The following is a 19,866-nucleotide window of genomic DNA, read 5'->3' on the forward strand; positions in this document are numbered from 1 at the left end:
GTGTTTGAATGGTAGGGTAGACTTGATTGGCCTCATGACCTAATTCTGCTCCTACAACTTATGAGCGAATGAAGTTAACACGTTTGACCCTTGACCAGAAACGTTACCCACCCCTCTGCCTCCAGAGATGTTGTTTGACCCGCAGGGTTCTTCCAACAGGATGTTTTCCTACAGTGGCGATCCGGGTTGGGGATGATTCAACTCCAAGAGCAACTACAGGGAGCTTTCAGAAGCCATAATATAACAGCCCTGCTCGATCAGCACCGCATCCACGACCCATACAGTCCCTCCCTCCACACCAGCGCACAGTGGACGGTGTACAGAATGCAATTTCAGTTACGTGACCAGCCGGAATTCCTAAACCTACGGCCTGAGTTACAGGGAGAGGTTGGATAGGCCAGGACTATTATCTTTGGAGCATAGGAGGCTAAGAGGTGACCTTGTTGAGGTGTACAAGATCAAGTGGCGATAATTATAACCAGAGGGATTAAGTGTAAGGTGAGAGGGGAGAGATTTAAGAGGCACCTTGGGAGCAACTATTTCACTTAGAGGGAGTCTGCATCTGGGATGCTCTGCCATAGCGAACCGTAAAATTGAGAATATTCTGATTTTTAAAAGCATTTGGATAAATATATGGAAAGGAAGGGTTGAGTGCGATATGGGCCAAATGCAGGCAATTTGGACTATTCCTGCATGTGAACTTGGTTGACATGGACAAGGTGGGCGACAGAGCCTGTTTCCGTGCCGTACAGTTAAAGAACCCTATGACTTGAACAACCAATAAAGACAAGGTGAGGGGTATCTGAGAAACCATCTATCGGGCTCCCTCTAACTCACACTCCACCCTGATTTGGAAGTTCTTCAGCTAGTTCTTCCTCATCGCTGGGTTGAAATACTGGACTTCCCTCCCACAATATGGCACTGCCTTAATCAGACGATCACGCACACACACACACGCACGCACGCTGCTGGTGCTGAAGTAAAAACGTGCTTTAAATAACATCCAACAAACACACTCACCACAGACAGAGCAGTCAGATCTCTTGAATTATACAACGGCGCCTGCACTCGGCGCCATCTTGACGTCACCCTCTCGCATCTTGCCACGAACCGGAAATGACGCACTTAGCGCCAGCATGCCGCTAACCGGAAATGACGTAATCGGCGCCATCTTGCAACTAAGCGAAAATCACAGAATGAGTCCCAATTTTGCAATTAAACAGACCTGATCTAATAAATGTTTATTCACACTTTATCCATCCGAAAACTGTTGCAAGCAAGCCCTTTAAAAACCAAGCCAATTGGTCAAAAACACTTTGCAAGCCAACAAAACACATTTGCTGAAAGCCCTTTAAAAAGCTAACCCAAGAGGCCAGAAAAACACTTTACAAGCCACCAAAACACAGTTGCTGAAAGCCCTTTTAAAAGCCAACCCAATTGGGCAAACACTTTGCAAACAACAAACACCTTTGCTGAAAATCACATTCTGGGGACACACCGTGGAGTAGACGTGCGTTCAATGTTATTCGCAGCTCAGAGAGCCGTGACCCTCTTGTTTCCTCTGGCTGGCAGAGACTGAGTGAGCCATGACACTTCCGGGTTTTGTAGTCCCTCCCCCCTGCCGCCAGCGGGGGCATCAGAGAGAAAGGCAAATTTTCTTTAAATATTAATATCTCTCTGATTTTTCTTCGATGGGAAAAATCCTCCAGTCCAGTCCGGCGGAGGGGGGCTCTGAGCAAGGTGGCCAAAAATGATGGAAGTAAGTGGCGGGTTTCTCTCGGAAATCACATCACAGTAAATCAAAAGCGATCAAGATCTTACTTTTCGTAATATACATACTGGTACATAAACTCATCAACAGATAATTCAGACAAATAATTAATCCATGAGAAAATGTATTTACTACCTCTGATTCAGCATCTGAAGTTCACATTTAAAGGATGATCAAGCTGTAATGGACAGTCATAGATTGATAGAACAGGGAAACAGGCCCTTCAATGCATCGGGTCGGTGCTGTCCATGAAGCACCCTACATAGGCAGGAATGTTTTGGAGGAATATGGACCAGGTGCAGGCAAGTGTGCAGGTTCAGCATCATGGTGGGGACTGACCAGTTGGGCAGTAGGACTGGCTTCTGTGATGTACAGTGAGATTATTTGACTCTATAGCACTCAGACTCACAGTCAGAGAGTGATACAATGTGGAAACAGGCCTTCGGCCCGTGCCAACAATCTCCCCGCTACATTAGTCCCAACATGCCTGTGCTTGGTCCATATCCCTCAAAACTGTAATATCCATGTACTGTTTCTTAACTGTTTCTTAAATGATGGGATAGTTCCAGCCTCAACTACCTCCTCTGGCAGCTTGTTCCATGCACCCACCACCCTATGTTTGCAAAGGTTGCCCCTCGGATTCCTATTAAATCTTTTTCCCTTCGCCTTGAACCTATGTCCCCTACACTGGGCAAAAGACTGTGCATCTACCCGATCCATTCCAGCCATGATTTTATGTACCTCTATAAGATCTCCCCTCATCCTCCTGCGCTCCATGGAATAGAGACCCAGCCTAGTCAACCTCTCCATGTAGCTCACACCCTCTAGTCCTGGCAACATCCGCATAAATCGTTTCTGAACCCTGTCAAGCTTTACAATATCTTTCCCATAACATGGTGCCCAGAACTGAACAGAATATTCTAAATGCAGTCTCACCAACGTCTTATACAACTGCAACGTGACCTCCCAACTACTATACGCATTACTCTGATTGATGAAGGCCAAAGTGTCAAAAGCCTTTTTGACCACCTTATCTACCTGCGAATCGACCTTCAAGGAACCATGCACCTGTACTCCTAGATCCCTCTGCTCTACAACACTCCCCAGAGCCCGATCCTTTACTGTGTAAGTCCTGCCCTTGTTCGACGTCCCAAAATTCAATTCAATTCAACTTTAATGTCATTGCACAAATACTGAGTATGGGTACAACGAAATGCAGTTTTGCGTCAGTCCGTAGTAGTGCAATATAGAAAAATAAAAAAAAAAAGAGGATACAGAATAATAAAAAATACAGAATAATTAAACAATGGGGACGGAGGATACGGAGGAATCTATCGGCGGGACTCCGAGTTCAGCAATGCGACGGTATGATTGTAGAAGCTGTTCCTCATCCTACTGGTACGAGACCTGAGGCTCCTGTACCGCCTCCCTGATGGGAGGAGGGCAAACAGTCCATGGTTGGGGTGGGAGGGGTCTTTAATGATCTTCCCAGCTCGTTTCAGACACCGTTTTCGGTGGAGGGCATCCATGGCAGGGAGCGGGGCACCGATGATGTGCTGCGCGGTTTTCACCACCCGTTGTAGTGCCTTCCTGTCCGCAACAGTGCAGCTGCTGTACCATACCGTGAAGCAGGCGGTCAGGATGCTCTCGATGGTACACCTGTAGAAGTTGGTCAGGATCTGGGGGGACAGGTGGGCTTTGTTGAGCCTCCTCAGGAAGTAAAGGCGCTGCTGTGCCTTTTTGATCAGCTTGGAGGTGTTGAGGGACCAGGACAAATCCTCCGAGATGTGTACCCCGAGGAATTTGTAGCTGGAGCCGCGCTCCACCTCGGTCCCGTTTATGTGGATGGGGGTATGTCTGCCCCCTCTGACCTTCCTGAAGTCGACAATAAGTTCCTTCGTCTTCTTGGAGTTGAGGACGAGGTTATTATTGGCACACCAGGTTGTCAGGTGCTGGACCTCCTCTCGGTAGGCTGACTCATCGTTGTCACTGATCAGTCCTACCACCGTGGTGTCGTCAGCAAACTTAATGATGGCGTTGGATCCGTACTTAGGGATGCAGTCGTGGGTGAAGAGGGAGTAGAGGAGAGGGCTGAGCACACAGCCCTGTGGCACGCCGGTGTTCAAATGCAACACCTCACACTTCTCTGTATTAAATTCCAACAACCATTCCTTCGCCCACCTGACCAATCGATCCAGATCCTGCTGCAATCTTTCACAACCATCTTCACTGTCTTCAAAACCACAAACTTTTGTATCAACAGCAAACTTGCTAATCTTGCCCTGTACGCCCTCATCCAAATCATTGATGTAGCTGACAAAAAGTAACGGGCCCAACACCGAATCTTGAACCACACCACTAGTCACAGGCCTCCATTCTGAGAGGCAATCTTCTACCATCACTCTCTGCTTCCTTCCATGGAGTCAATTTTGTATCCATTCAGCTATCTCTCCTTGGATGCCATGCGATTCATTAAAACTGTAAATTGTCCCTCGTATGCAGGATAGTGTGTGGGGATCATTGGTCAGCATGGACTATATTTCCGCAAACTATCTCAAAACGTGCATTTCGATGGACAAGGGTTAATTAGGGATAGTAAGCATGGTTTTGTACATGGGAGGTCGGCTTACAGATCTGATTGAGTTTTTTGAAGACGTGACAATAAAGGTCGATGAGGGCAGAGCTGTAGATGTTACATTTATGGACTTCAGCAAAGTATTCGACAAGGTCCCACATGGTAGGCTGCTCTGGAAGGTTTGATCGCATGGGATCCCAGCAGAGATAGCTGAATGGATCGAAAATTGGCTTCATGGAAGGAGGCAAAGGATGATGATTAAAGGTTGCTTCGCGGACTGGAGGACTGTGACTATTGGTGTGCTTCAGGGTTCGGTGCTGGGCCCGTTACTGTTTGTCAATTATTTGGATTAGAACATATTAACCAAGATGAGCAAGTTTGCAGATGATACAAAAGTGGGCTGTTTTGAAGATAGTAGTTTCATTTTAGGAGCCCAACAAGGGCAGGACCTACACAATGAATGGTAGGGTTCTGGGGAGTATTGTAAAGCATGATTCCTTGAAGGTTGAGTCGCAGGTAAACGGGGTGGTCAAAATGGCTTTTGGCACATTGGCCTTCATCTGTCAGACTTTGGGTATATTTCACATGCGCAGCTTACACCCCAACAGTATGAATATTGACATCTCCAACTTCAAGTAATCCTTGATTTCCCTCTCCCTCCATCCCTCCTCCTTCCTAATTCTCCAACCACACTGTCCCCGATTACATCTTATCTCTGTATGCTTCGTTGTTACCTTCTCCTAGCTAACAATGATCTATTCTACATTTGCCATTGGCCTCATCCCCTTTGATGTCTCATTTTCACACCTTACATTTCCTTATCTCTGTGTCTCCCCCTCCCCTGACTCTCAGTCTGAAGCTTTGGTCCGAAGCAGGATGTTGACCAAAACGTCACGCATTCCTTCTATCCAGAGATGCTACTTGTCCCGCTGACTTACTCCCTAATGAGTACAGAAGTTGGGAGGTCATGTTACTGTTGTATAAGATGTCAGTGAGGCCGCATTCAGAGTACAGTGTTCAGTTCCTGGCAACATGTTATAGGAAAGATGTTGTAAAGTTGGAAGGGGTACAGAGAAGATTTACGAGGATGTTGCCATAACTCGAGGACCTGAGCTATAGGTAGAGGTTGAGCAGGCAGGGACTCTATTCCTTGGAGCGCAGGAGGATGAGGGGTGATCTCATAGAGGTGTACAAAATCATGAGAGATATAGATCGTGTAGGTGTAGTCTCTTGCCCAGAGTAGGTGAATCAAGAACCAGTTGGAACTAATGCAGAAGGAACATGTTGGCCGGTGTGGGCAAGTTGGGTCGAAGGATTTCTTTCCACAGGTGAAAGGCGGAGAGCGAGGAAGAAAGGTTGGTTTAAACTGCATGTATTTTAATGCAAGGGGCCTGATGGGTAAGACAGATGAGTTAAGGGCGTGGATAGGCATGAGCGACTGGGACGTTGTAGCCGTGACTGAATCCTGGTTGAGGGAGGGTCAGGACCGGCAGCTCAATGTTCCACGGTCTTTGGAATAGTTTAGCAGTGTTTGAATGGCGGGGTAGACTTGATTGGCCTCATGACCTAATTCTGCTCCTATAACTTATGAACTAATGAAGTTAACACGTTTGACCCTTGACCTGAAACGTTACCCACCCCTCTGCCTCCAGAGATGTTGCTTGACCCGCTGGGTTCTTCCAACAGGATGTTTTCCTACAGTGGCGATCCGGGTTGGAGATGATTCAACTCCAAGAGCTACTACAGGGAGCTTCCAGAAGCCAGAATATAACAGCCCTGCTCAATCAGCACCGCATCCACCACCCATACAGTCCCTCCCTCCACACCAGCGCACAATGCACGGTGTACAGAATGCAATTTCAGTTACGTAACCAGCCGGAATTCCTAAACCTACGGCCTGAGTTACAGGGAGAGGTTGGATAGGCCAGGACTGTTATCTTTGGAGCATAGGAGGCTAAGAGGTGACCTTGTTGAGGTGTACAAGATCAAGTGGCGATAATTCTAACCAGCGGGATTAAGTGTAAGGTGAGAGGGGAGAGATTTAAGGGGCACCTTGGGAGCAACTATTTCACTTAGAGGGAGTCTGCATCTGGGATGCCCTGACAGAGCGAACCGTAAAATTGAGAATATTCTGATTTTTAAAAACATTTGGATAAATATATGGAAAGGAAGGGTTGCGGGCGATATGGGCCAAATGCAGGCAATTTGGACTAGTCCTGCATGTGAACTTGGTTGACATGGACAAGGTGGGCGACAGAGCCTATTTCCGTGCCGTATAGTTCTTGAACCCTATAACTTGAACAGCCAATAGGGGGAGTGGGCAAGATGCATGGGAGATGAAGTTTAATGCGGATAAATGTGAGGTTATCCACTTTGGTAACAAAAACAGGAAGGCAGATTACTATCTGAATGGAGTCAAGTTGGGAAAAGGGGAAGTACAGCGGGATCTGAGGGTCCTTATTTCTTGCCTGGGTTTCAGCAACTAAGTTACAGAGAAAGGTTGAAGAAGTTAGGGCTTTATTCTTTGGAGCGCAGAAGGTTAAGGGGGGACTTGATAGAGGTCTTTAAAATGATGAGAGGGATAGACAGAGTTGACGTGTATAAGCTTTTCCCACTGAGAGTATGGAAGATTCAAACAAGGGGACATGACTTGAGAATTAAGGGACTGAAGTTTAGGGGTAACATGAGGGGGAACGTCTTTACTCAGAGAGTGGTGGCTGTGTGGAATGAGCTTCCAGTGAAGGTGGTGGAGGCAGGTTCGTTTTTATCGTTTAAAAATAAATTGGATAGTTATATGGACGGGAAAGGAATGGAAGGTTATGGTCTGAGCGCAGGTATATGGGACTAGGGGAGAATACGTGTTCGGCACGGACTAGAAGGGTCGAGATGGCCTGTTTCCGTGCTGTAATTGTTATATGGTTATATGGTTATATGGTTAATAAAGGCAGGGCGAGGGGTATACGAGGAACCATCTATCGGGCTCCCTCTAACTCACACTTCACCCTGATTTGGAAGTTCTTCAGCTAGTTCTTCCTCATCGCTGGGTTGAAATCCTGGACCTCCCTCCCAAAATATGTCACTGCCTTAATTAGAAGATCAGTAGTTCCAGGCTCACCCCACCTTCTCCAGGAGTAGTTACGTAATGGGCGATAAAACTGCAATCTTAAACCATGACACTCAGTGTTATATACATACTGGTACAAGCTCATTAACAGATAATTCATGCAAATATATATCCATGAGCAAACGTATTTACTTCCTCTGATTCAGCATCTGAAGTTCACATTTAAAGGATGATCATGCTGTAATGGACAGAGTCACAGATTGATAGAACAGGGAAACAGGCCCTTCAATGCATCGGGTCGGTGCTGTCCATGAACCACCCTACATAGGCAGGAATGTTTTGGAGGAATATGGACCAGGTGCAGGCAAGTGCGCAGGTTCAGCATCATGGTGGGGACTGACCAGTTGGGCAGTAGGGCTGGCTTATGTGATGTACAGTGAGATTCTTTGACTCTATGGCACTCAGACCCACAGTCAGAGAGTGATACAATGTGCAAACAGGCCCTTCCGCCCAACTTGCCAACAATATCCCAGCTACACTAGTCCCACATGCCTGTGCTTGGTCCAAATCCCTCAAAACAAGTCCTATCCATGTACCTGTCTAACTGTGTCTTAAATGATGGGATAGTTCCAGCCTCAACTACCTCCTCTGGCAGCTTGTTCCATACACCCATCGCCCTTTGTGTGCAAAAGTTACTCCTCAGATTCCTATTTAATCTTTTCCCCTTCGCCTTGAACCTATGTCCCCTACTCTGGGCAGAAGACTGTGCATATACCCAATCTATTCCTCCCATGATTTTGTATACCTCCATAAGATCTCCCCTCATCCTCCTGCGCTCCATGGAATAGAGACCCAGCCTACTCAACCTCTCCATATAGCTCACACTCTCTAGTCCTGGCAACATCCTCGTAAATCGTTTCTGAACCCTTTCAAGCTTGACAATATCTTTCCTATAACATGGTGCCCAGAACTGAACACAATATTCTAAATGCGGTCTCACCAACGTCTTATACAACTGCAACGTGACCTCCCAACTTCTATACGCAATACTCTGATTGATGAAGGCCAAAGTGCCAAAGCCTTTTTGACCACCTTATCTACCTGCAACTCGACCTTCAAGGAACCATGCACCCGTACTCATAGATCCCTCTGCTCTACAACACTCCCCAGAGGCCGAACATTTACTGTGCAGGTCCTCCCAAAATGCAACACCTCACACTTCTCTGTATTAAATTCCAACAACCTTTCCTTCGCCCACCTGGCCAATCGATCCAGATCCTGCTGCAATCTTTCACAACCATCTTCACTATCTTCAAAACCACAAACTTTTGTATCAACAGCAAACTTGCTAATCTTGCCCTGCACGTCCTCATCCAAATCATTGATGTAGCTGACAAACAGTAACGGGCCCAACACTGAAACCTGAGGCACACCACTAGTCACAGGCCTCCATTCTGAGAGGCAATCTTCCACCATCACCCTCTGCTTCCTTCCATGGAGCCAATTGTCTATCCATTCAGCTATCTCTCCTTGGATGCCATGCGATCTAACCTTCCAGCGCAGCCAACCACGCTGAACCTTGTCGAAAGCCTCACTGAAGTCCATGCACACAACATCTACAGCTCTGCCCTCATCAACCTTTTTGGTCACGTGTTCAAAAAAATCAATCAGATTTGTGAGGCACAATCTCCCACAGACTAAACCATGCTGACTGTGCCTAATCAGCTCTTGCCCATCCAAATGGTTGAATATCCAACTCTTCAGAATACTCTCCAGTAACTTACCAAATACAGATGTTAAACTCACCGGCCTATTTTACCTGCAGCCCTTCTTGAAAAGAGGTACAACATTTGCCACCCTCCAGTCTTCTGGCACCTCTCCTGTATTTAGGGACGACTCGTAAATTTCAACCAGGGCTCCCACAATTTCCTCTCTAGTTTCCCGCAATGTACTCTGATATTTCAGATCAGGCCCTGGAGATTTGTCTATCTTCAAACACAACTATACCTTCAGTAATTCTTCGACAGTAAACCTGACTGCTCTCATAGAAACATAGAAATTAGGTGCAGGAGTAGGCCATTCGGCCCTTCAATATGATCATGGCTGATCATCCAACTCAGTATCCTGTACCTGCCTTCTCTCCATACCCCCTGAACCCTTTAGCCACAAGGGCCACATCTAACTCCCTCTTAAATATAGCCAATGAACTGGCCTCAACTACCTTCTGTGGCAGAGAATTCCAGATATTCACCACTCTCTGAGTGAAAAATGTTTTTCTCATCTCAGTCCTAAAAGATTTCCCCCTTATCCTTAAACTGTAACCCCTTGTTCTGGACTTCCCCAATATCGGGAACAATCTTCCTGCATCTAGCCTGCCAACGCCTTAAGAATGTTGTAAGTTTCTATAAGATCCCCCCTCAGTCTTCTAAATTCTAACGAGTACAATTTGAGTCTATCCAGTCTTTCTTCATATGAAAGTCCTGACATCCCAGGAATCAGTCTGGTGAACCTTCTCTGTTCTCCCTCTATGGCAAGAATGTCTTTTCTCAGATTGGGAGAACAAAACTGTACGCAATACTCCAGGTGTGGTCTCACCAAGACCCTGTACAACTGCAGTAGAACCTCCCTGCTCCTATACTCAAATCCTTTTGCTATGATTCCAGTGACGGCACCAATTTCCTCCGCCCTACTGTCTTTTCCTCCATAATTACAGAGGAAAAATACTCATTTAGGACCTTGCCCATCTCCCGTGGCTCCACACAGAGGTGACCGCTTTGGTTCCTGCGAGGTCTCACTCTCTCTCAAGTTATCCTTTTCCCCCTTATATATTTATAAAATCTTTTTAGGATTGTCTATTATGCTACCCGCCAGAGTTATTTCCTGGCCCCATTTTGCCCTTCTGATTTCCTTTTTAAGTTTACTCCTTAGTTCCCGAAACTCCTCCAGGGATGGACTTGATGCCAGCTGCCTATAGCTGTCCACTGCATCCTTCTTGTTTTTGACTAACCTTTCAGGAGAAAAAAATTATATTTCCCAGTTTATATTGGGAAAGTTAAAATCCCTACTACAACAATTTGACCTGCAGCTGTCTACAATCTCCCGGCACATTTGTTCTTCTAATTCCTGTTGACTATTCGGTGGTCTATAGTACACCCCCAACAAGGTGATCATCCCTTTCTTGTTCCTCAGCTCCACCCATATAGACTCACTGGACGAACCATCCGTAATGTCACCTCTGAACACAGCCGTGACATTCTCCTTAACTAACAATGCAACCCCCCCTCCTCTTTTCCCCTCACCCCTCTCTTTCCTGAAACTCCTGTACCCTGGAACATTGAGCTGCTGGTCCAGACCCTCCCTTAACCAGGTTTCAGTCACGGCTACAACGTCCCAGTCGCTCATGCCTATCCACACCCTTAGCTCATCTGCCTTACCCGTCAGGCCCCTTGCATTAAAATACATGCAGTTTAAACCAACCTTTCCTCCTCACTCTCCGCCTTTCACCTGTGGAAAGAGACCCTTCGGCCCAACTTGCCCACACCGGCCAACATGTCCCATCTGCGTTAATCCCACCTGCCCCATATTTAGCCCATATCCCTCCAAACCGGTCCGATCCATGTACCTGTCTAATTGTTTCTTAAACTTTGGGATAGTCTCAGCTTCAACTACCTCCTCTGTCAGCTCATAGCATAAAGTTACCCCTCAGATTCCTACTAAATCTTTCCCCCTTCACCTTAAACCAATGTCAACTGGTTCTTGATTCACCTACTCTGGGCAAGAGACTACACCTACCCGATCTATTTCTCTCATGATTTTGTACACCTCTATGAGATCACCGCTCATCCTCCTGCCCTCCAAGGAATAGAGTCCCTGCCTGCTCAACCTCTGCCTATAGCTCAGGTCCTCGAGTTATGGCAACATCCTCGTAAATCTTCTCTGTACCCCTTCCAACTTTACAACACCTTTCCTATAACATGTTGCCTGGAACTGAACACTGTACTCTGAATGCGGCCTCACTGACATCTTATACAACAGTAACATGACCTCCCAACTTCTGTACTCATTAGGGAGTAAGTCAGCGGGCCAGGTAGCATCTCTGGATAGAAGGAAGGCGTGACGTTTTGGTCAACATCCTGCTTCAAACCAAAGCTTCAGACCGAGAATCAGCGGAGGGGGAGACACAGAGATAAGGAAATGCAAGGTGTGAAAATGTGACATCAAAGGGGATGAGGCCAATGGCAAATGTAGAATAGATCTTTGTTAGCTCGGAGAAGGTAACAACGAAGCATATAGAGATAAGATGTAATCGGGGACAGTGTGGTTGGAAAATTAGGAAGGAGGAGGGATGGAGGGAGAGGGAAAGCAAGGATTACTTGAAGTTAACGATGTCAATATTCATACTGTTGGGGTGTAAGCTGCGCAAGTGAAATATACTCAATAGTCTGACAGATGAAGGCCAATGTGTCAAAAGCCATTTTGACCACCCCATTTACCTGCGACTCAACCTTCAAGGAATCATGCTTAACAATACTCCCCAGAACCCTACCATTCATTGTGTAGGTCGTGCCCTTGTTAGACGTCCTAAAATGTAACACCTCACATTTTTCTATATAAAATTTTATATCAGTTATTCCTCAGCCCAACTGGCCAATTAATCAAGATCCTGCTGCTATTATTTACAACTATCTGCAAAACCGCCCACTTTTGTATCATCTGCAAACTTGCTCATCTTGGTTAATATGTTCTAATCCAAATCATTGACAAACAGTAACGGGCCCAGCACCGAACCCTGAGGCACACCAATAGTCACAGTCCTCCAGTCCGCGAAGCAACCTTTCATCATCATCCTTTGCCTCCTTCCATGAAGCCAATTTTCGATCACTTCAGCTATCTCTGCTTGGATCCCATGTGATCAAACCTTCCAGAGCAGCCTACTATGTGGGTCCTTGTCGAATACTTTGCTGAAGTCCATACATGTAACATATACAGCTCAGCCCTCATCGACCTTTATTGTCACGTCTTCAAAAAATGCTGTAATCTTAAACCATGACACACAGTGTTATATAGGTACCAGACTAAGTGGGACCCATTGGTCCCAGCATCACACGGGAGGGCTGGTCACCCAACACAATACTCCACCTCTCCACCAATTCCAAAATTGCTGGCCAGTGGGCCCCCCCCCCCCCCCCCCCACTGGCCAGCAATTTTGGAATTGGTGGAGAGGTGGAATATTGTGTTGGGTGACCAGCCCTCCCGTGTGATGCTGGGACCAACGGGTCCCACTTATTCTGGTACCTATATAACACTGTGTGTCATGGTTTAAGATTACAGCATTTTTTGAAGACGTGACAACAAAGGTCGATGGGGGCTAGTCATGCTAGTTTGTACTATTTGTTATTTGTTGATATCACACACACACACACACACACACACACACACACACACACACACACACACCCACACACCCACCCACCCACACACACACACACACACACACACACACACACACACACACACACACACACACACACACACACACACACACACACACACACACACACACACAAATAAAATGCCAAGTAACTTCAGAACGTGTTGAATATACAGTGTGTAAAACAAATGTTTATAGCCTCCTGTAGAAGCCGCTGGTGATGAAGCAAAACGTGCTTTAAATAACATCCAACAAACACACTCACCATAGACAGAGCCGTCAGCTCACTTGAATTATTCAACGGCGCCTGCACTCGGCACCAACTTGACGTCACCCTCTCGCTTCTTGCCACGAACCGGAAATGATGCACTCAGCACCAGCATGCCGCTAACCGGAAATTACGTCATCTGCGCCATCTTGCAACTAAGCGAAAATCACAGAATGAGCGCCAATTTTGAAATTAAATACAGTCCTGATCTAATAAAATATTTATTTACGCTTTATCCATCCGAAAACTGTTGCAAGCAAGCCCTTTAACAGGGCTCTCGCTTAACTTTTTTTCCATGTTGCCAGGCAGGCAACCTTGGCAGCTTTTTAGGTTGCCAAATGACAGTTTAGGTGGTCATTTAAGATGGCTTGCATGACGCGTGCTCAGACGAAGTGCATAGTTACCAGTCGGAATTATGCTCAAAGAAGCATTCACATATTATTTCTGCTTCAAATAAAGTCACAAACTAACAAATTCACCAATCAAGACATGATATATACCACAATGACATGCAGCAAAATTATAATACAGTATCTCAACTCTTTTTACACATTGCAATTAATGCAATTTTTATTATTTCTTTCCACTTCCAAACAAAAATGTGGTTGGATTATTCAGCGTATGATCAACCTGTCAATAAATCCTGGACTTTGATAACATATATGCTTAACCATGCACACTACAGATCGATGCAAGCATGTTTTCTGTGAAGGATCGAAAATTATCATGACTTCGCCATAGCATGGGTCGTTATTGCTATTGGTTCTCTCGCTTCCCACATAATTTATCCACAACAAAATATACAGGCTGCAAGGAAATTTCTAAAGGCATTTTATGATAATGGCTGTTAAAACTGACTATACCCATCTGACAGGTTAAACATTACACTAACTAAAAAGAGATAGCCAAAGGACATAAATGCAGCAAATGTTCTTTTGGTAATATATTTAAAGATGTCAAGACGCCACATTACCGGCCATTCAGATTAGATGTATGTGGAAATGAAGATACCCAGTTTGTAAGCACTAATTTAAACAAAATTGTTGATAAACCCTTTTTCCATCATTCCCACTTCAGAATTAACGTTAACATTTCAACTGAAATAGCTCCTGACCAAATTTATGATGTATATGATCAAAAAAAAAAAAAAAAAATTAAAAAAAAAAATCCCTCCAGTTTGATGACCTGGAAAAGATCATAATTGCTCCCGCCTAGATTACTGCAACTCCCTTCACACTAGCATCAGCCAAACTTCCCTGTCCCGCCTGCAACTGATCCAAAACGCCGCAGCGAGACTCCTGACGGGCACCCGAAAAAGGGACCACATCACCCGATCCTGGCCTCTCTCCACTGGCTCCCTGTGCAGTTCCGTATAAACTTCAAGATCCTCCTCCATGTCTACAAAGCCCTCAATGGGCTTGCCCCCACCTACATAAAAAGTCTTCTCACCCACCACTCCACCTCCAGGCCCCTCAGATCGGCCGACTTGGGGTTGCTGAATATCCCACGGTCTAGGCATAAGCTCAGGGGCGACCGCGCCTTTGTAGTTGCAGCCTCTAGACTGTGGAACAGCATCCCCTTTCCCATCAGAACTGCCCCCTCCACCGACTCTTTTAAATCAAGACTAAAGACTTATCTATACTCCCAAGCCTTTCCTGACGTCCTCTGAGTGAGGGCTACATGTATATATGTATGCAGTTTGTTTTGTTGTGGTATTCTTATAACAAATGTAAAGGACTTTGGCCAACGAGAGTTGTTTTTTAAATGTGCTATATCAATAAATGTGACTTGACTTGACTGTAGAAGTAAAACCTGGATAAATCCAACATATAGTTGTGAATGTACACAAAAAAGCTGGAGAAACTCAGCGGGTGCAGCAGCAGCTATGGAACGAAGGATTTAAGCAACGTTTCGGGCCGAAAGCCTTCTTCAGACTTCTTGAACATATAGTTGTGAATGTTGCTCAGGAAATAACTACAGTACTGATTATCCATATTAAGAGTATTGATTTGCCAATGGATTAAAACAAATAATAACATTGGGAATGAAAACATATTTGATTGCATTCCGTTATCAAACATAGTCGATGTTAGCTCTGAAGACATTCCCAGCACAATAGGGTCGGGAGTGGGGGTGTGTGTGCGTGAATCAGTGCAGGATGGATAGATGGTGTTGAGGGGGGGGGGGGGGGGGCTTGAGAAGGCAATCGGTGTGGATTGAATGGATTGAGGCAGGGGAATTAGTGCGTGTTGGTTGGAGTAGGTAAAATTGTGAGGGGAGAGAGCGGGGGATGACAGTAGGTTGAATGGAGGGGGGGGGGATCTGTACAGGGTGGATGGGGGAGCAGTGCTGGATGAAGGGGAGGAGCAGTGCAGGATGGATGGGAAGGGGGGTCAGTGCAGGATGAATTAGGGGACCAGTGTAAGATTGATGGGGAGTGGCAGGAGAATCAATGCGAGGTGGATAGGGAGATCAGTGCAGGATGAATAGATGGGGGGGGGGGGGTAGATGAGGAGGGGAGCACTGGGGATGTCAGTGAGGACTGAATAGAGGCAGAAATGGGGATCAGTGCGGGATGGAGAGGAGGTATCTCAGGATAAGGGGAGTGGAGGGGGGGCATACAAGAGGGAGAGAGAGAGAGAGAGAGGAAGGGGCAGAGGAGGTGGGAAGGAAGACCAGCGCTCCTCGGACTGCACCGGCATCATCGCTGCCTTGGGCGTCCCTGTCAGGCATGGAAATCGCTATCAAAATATAGAGGGGACCGGGGACAGAATATCTTACACGAGCACAAGAATTCGGAGGCCCCGTGAACGGTAAATTCAGCTCAATCCAGCGCTAAATGCAGCTGAACTCTTGTCTGTCTCGCCTACAGCCCTGTCTCAATTCAGACAGGGCTGTAAATTAAGCTGTGGGACAGGCACATGTTGTGCTGCTTCTCTGCGCTGGCTGTGGGCCTAAGGGCACCGCTCCAGTCTGACTCCCGACGCCTCTACCCACCCACGAGGGGGGGGGGGGGCTCTCGGGTGGGGACGGGGATGGTCCAGTGGCGGTTCGGCAGCGATTGCAGTGCCGGATCGGTCCTGGCTGCGGTGCAGGGCTGTCGAGAGTGTTTTGGCTCATCTCCCTCCTCCAATCACCGCGCTCTATCCTCAGCCCCCCACCCCCTACTTCCGCCTCTTACCGACACCTCCCTCCTCCAAGGGTTTGTTTTGAAAGCGGAGTAGCAGCAGCGGCCGCTAACAGGCCGGGTGGGGTGCAGGAGGAGGAGGAGGGAGATGCCGCCGCTGCTGCTGCTGTGCTCCGACCCTCCGTCACGCCACACTTAGCATCTTTCCCACAACCGTCGCCGACACAAAACGTCACGCTGCCGGACCCGCGGAATTACTCCAGTTTTTTGTGTCTATCTTCGGTATAAGCCAAGTTGCCAAGCCGGGCAAAATGACTCGCCGTTTAGGTTGCCCTGCTGCACTTTGAGTGGTCAGTGGCACCGGGCAACCGTTAATTTATAGCCCTGCTTTAAAAGCCAAGCCAATTGGACAAAAACACTTTGCAAGCCAACAAAACACATTTGCTGAAAGCCCATTAAAAAGCCAACATATTGGACAAAAACACTTTGCAAGCCAACAAAACACATTTGCTGAAAGCCCTTTAAAAAGCCAACCTATTGGGCAAACACTTTGCAAACAACAAACACATTTGCTGAAAACCACATCCCGGGGACTCACCGTGGAGTAAGGTGGCCAAAAATGACGGCCGTAAGTGGCGGCGTTCTCTCGTAAATCACATCACAGTAAATCAAAAGCGATCAAGATCTTACTTTTCGTAATATATATACTGGTACACAAACTCATTAACAGATAATTCAGACAAATAATTAATCCATGAGCAAATGTATTTACTACCTCTGATTCAGCGTCTGAAGTTCACATTTAAAGGATGATCAAGCTGTAATGGACAGAGTCATAGATTGATAGAACAGGGAAACGGGCCCTTCAATGCATCGGGTCGGTGCTGTCCATGAACCACCCTACATAGGCAGGAATGTTTTGGAGGAATATGGACCAGGTGCAGGCAAGTGTGCAGGTTCAGCATCATGGTGGGGACTGACCAGTTGGGCAGTAGGGCTGGCTTCTGTGATGTACAGTGAGATTATTTGACTCTATGGCACTCAGAGTCACAGTCAGAGAGTGATACAATGTGGAAACAGGCCATTTGGCCCAACTTGGCAACAATGTCCCAGCTACACTAGTCCCACATGCCTGTACTTGGTCCATATCCCTCAAAACTGTCCTATCCATGTACCTGTCTAATTGTTTCTTAAATTATGGGGTATTTCCAGCCACAACTACCTCCTCTGGGAGTTTGTTCCATACACCCACCACCCTTTATGTCCAAACGTTACCACTCGGATACCTATTAAATCTTTTCACCTTCGCCTTGAACCTATGTCCCCTACTCTGGGAAAAAGACTGCATCTACCCAATTTATTCCTCCTATGATTTTGTATACCTCTATAAGATCTCCGCTCATCATCCTGCGCTCCATGGAATAGAGACCCAGTCTACTCAACCTCTCCATATAGCTCACACCCTCTAGTCCTGGCAACATCCTCGTAAATCGTTTATAAACCCTGTCAAGCTTGACAATATCTTTCCTATAACATGGTGCCCAGAACTGAACACAATATTCTAAATGTGGTCTCACCAACGTCATATAGAGCTGCAACGTGACCTCCCAACTTCTATATGCAATACTCTGATTGATGAAGGCCAAAGTGCCAAAAAGCCTTTTTGACCACCTTATCTACCTGCAACTCGACCTTCAAGGAACCATGCACCTGTACTCCTAGATCCCTCTGCTCCACAACACTCCCCAGAGGCCGAACATTTACTGTGTAGGTCCTGCCCTTGTTCGACGTCCCAAAATGCAACACATCACACTTCTGTGTATTAAATTCCAACAACCATTCCTTCGCCCACCTGGCCAATCGATCCAGATCCTGCTGCAATCTTTCACAACCATCTTCACTATCTTCAAAACCACAAACTTTTGTATCAACAGCAAACTTGCTAATCTTGCCCTGCACGTCCTCATCCAAATCATTGATGTAGCTGACAAACAGTAACGGGCCCAACACTGAAACCTGAGGCACACCACTAGTCACAGGCCTCCATTCTGAGAGGCAATCTTCCACCATCACCCTCTGCTTCCTTCCATGGAGCCAATTGTCTATCCATTCAGCTATCTCTCCTTGGATCCCATGCGATCTAGCCTTCCAGTGCAGTCAACCACACTGAACCTTGTCGAAAGCCTTACTGAAGTCCATGCACACAACATCTACAGCTCTGCCCTCATCAACCTTTTTGGTCACGTGTTCAAAAAAATCAATCAGATTTGTGAGGCTCAATCTCCCACAGCCTAAACCATGCTGACTGTGCCTAATCAGCTCTTGCCCATCCAAATGCCTGTGTATCCTATCCTTCAGAATATTCTCCAGTAACTTACCAAATACAGATGTTAAGCTCACCGGCCTATTTTACCTGCAGCCCTTCTTGAAAAGAGGTACAAATTTTGCCACCCTCCACTCTTCTGGCACCTCTCCTGTATTTAAGGACGACTCGTAAATTTCAACCAGGGCTCCCACAATTTCCTCTCTAGTTTCCCGCAATGTACTCTGATATTTCAGATCAGGCCCTGGAGATTTGTCTATCTTCAAACACGACAATACCTTCAGTAGTTCTTCGACAGTAAACCTGACTGCTCTCATAGAAACATAGAAATGAGTGCAGGAGTATTCCACTCGGCCCTTCAATATGATCATGGCTGATCATCCAACTCAGTATCCTGTACCTGTACCTGCCTTCTCTCCATACCCCCTGATCCCTTTAGCCACAAGGGCCACGTCTAACTCCCTCTTAAATATAGCCAATGAACTGGCCTCAACTACCTTCTGTGGCAGAGAATTCCAGAGATTCACCACTCTCTGAGTGAAATTTTTTTTCTCATCTCAGTCCTAAAAGATTTCCCCCTTATCCTTAAACTGTAACCCCTTGTTCTGGACTTCCCCATTATCGGGAACAATCTTCCTGCATCTAGCCTGCCAACACCTTAAGAATGTTGTAAGTTTCTATAAGATCCCCCCTCAGTCTTCTAAATTCTAGCGAGTACAAGCCGAGTCTATCCAGTCTTTCTTCATATGAAAGTCCTGACATCCCAGGAATCAGTCTGGTGAACCTTCTCTGTTCTCCCTCTATGGCAAGAATGTATTTTCTCAGATTGGGAGACCAAAACTGTACGCAATACTCCAGGTGTGGTCTCACTAAGACCATGTACAACTGCAGTAGAACCTCCCTGCTCCTATACTCAAATCATTTTGCTATGAATCCACTGACTGCACCAATTTCCTCCGTCCTACTGTCTTTCTCCTCCATAATTACAGAGGAGAAATACTCATTTAGGACCTTGCCCATCTCCCGTGGCTCCACACAGAGGTGACCGCTTTGGTTCCTGAGAGGTCTCAGTCTCTCTCTAGTGATCCTTTTCCCCCTTATATATTTACAAAATCTTTTTAGGATTGTCTTACAAGCTGCCTGCCAGAGTTATTTCCTGGCCCGATTTTGCCCTTCTGATTTCCTTTTTAAGTTTACTCCTTAGTTCCCGAAATTCTTCCAGGGATGGACTTGATGCCAGCTGCCTATAGCTGTCCACTGCATCCTTCTTGTTTTTGACTAACCTTTCAGGAGAAAAAAATTATATT

At 46.3% G+C, this 19,866-nt stretch overlaps 1 protein-coding gene and 1 long non-coding RNA gene across 2 annotated transcripts in view; one reads left to right on the top strand and one right to left on the bottom strand.

Moving 5' to 3' along the window:
• Nucleotides 1-19,866, top strand: part of LOC116984164 (protein rapunzel-like) — a 106,887-nt gene that overhangs the window by 51,814 nt on the left and 35,207 nt on the right. The window lies entirely within an intron of this gene.
• LOC116985673 lies at nucleotides 8,640-12,293 on the bottom strand. The gene is made up of 3 exons (XR_004415331.1): nucleotides 12,173-12,293; nucleotides 11,450-11,454; nucleotides 8,640-8,800 (listed from the first exon to the last, which is right to left on the bottom strand). It is a non-coding gene; the product is annotated as an uncharacterized LOC116985673 (long non-coding RNA).

The sequence above is a fragment of the Amblyraja radiata genome, chromosome 2 (assembly GCF_010909765.2).
Source record: "Amblyraja radiata isolate CabotCenter1 chromosome 2, sAmbRad1.1.pri, whole genome shotgun sequence".
NCBI lineage: Eukaryota > Metazoa > Chordata > Chondrichthyes > Rajiformes > Rajidae > Amblyraja > Amblyraja radiata.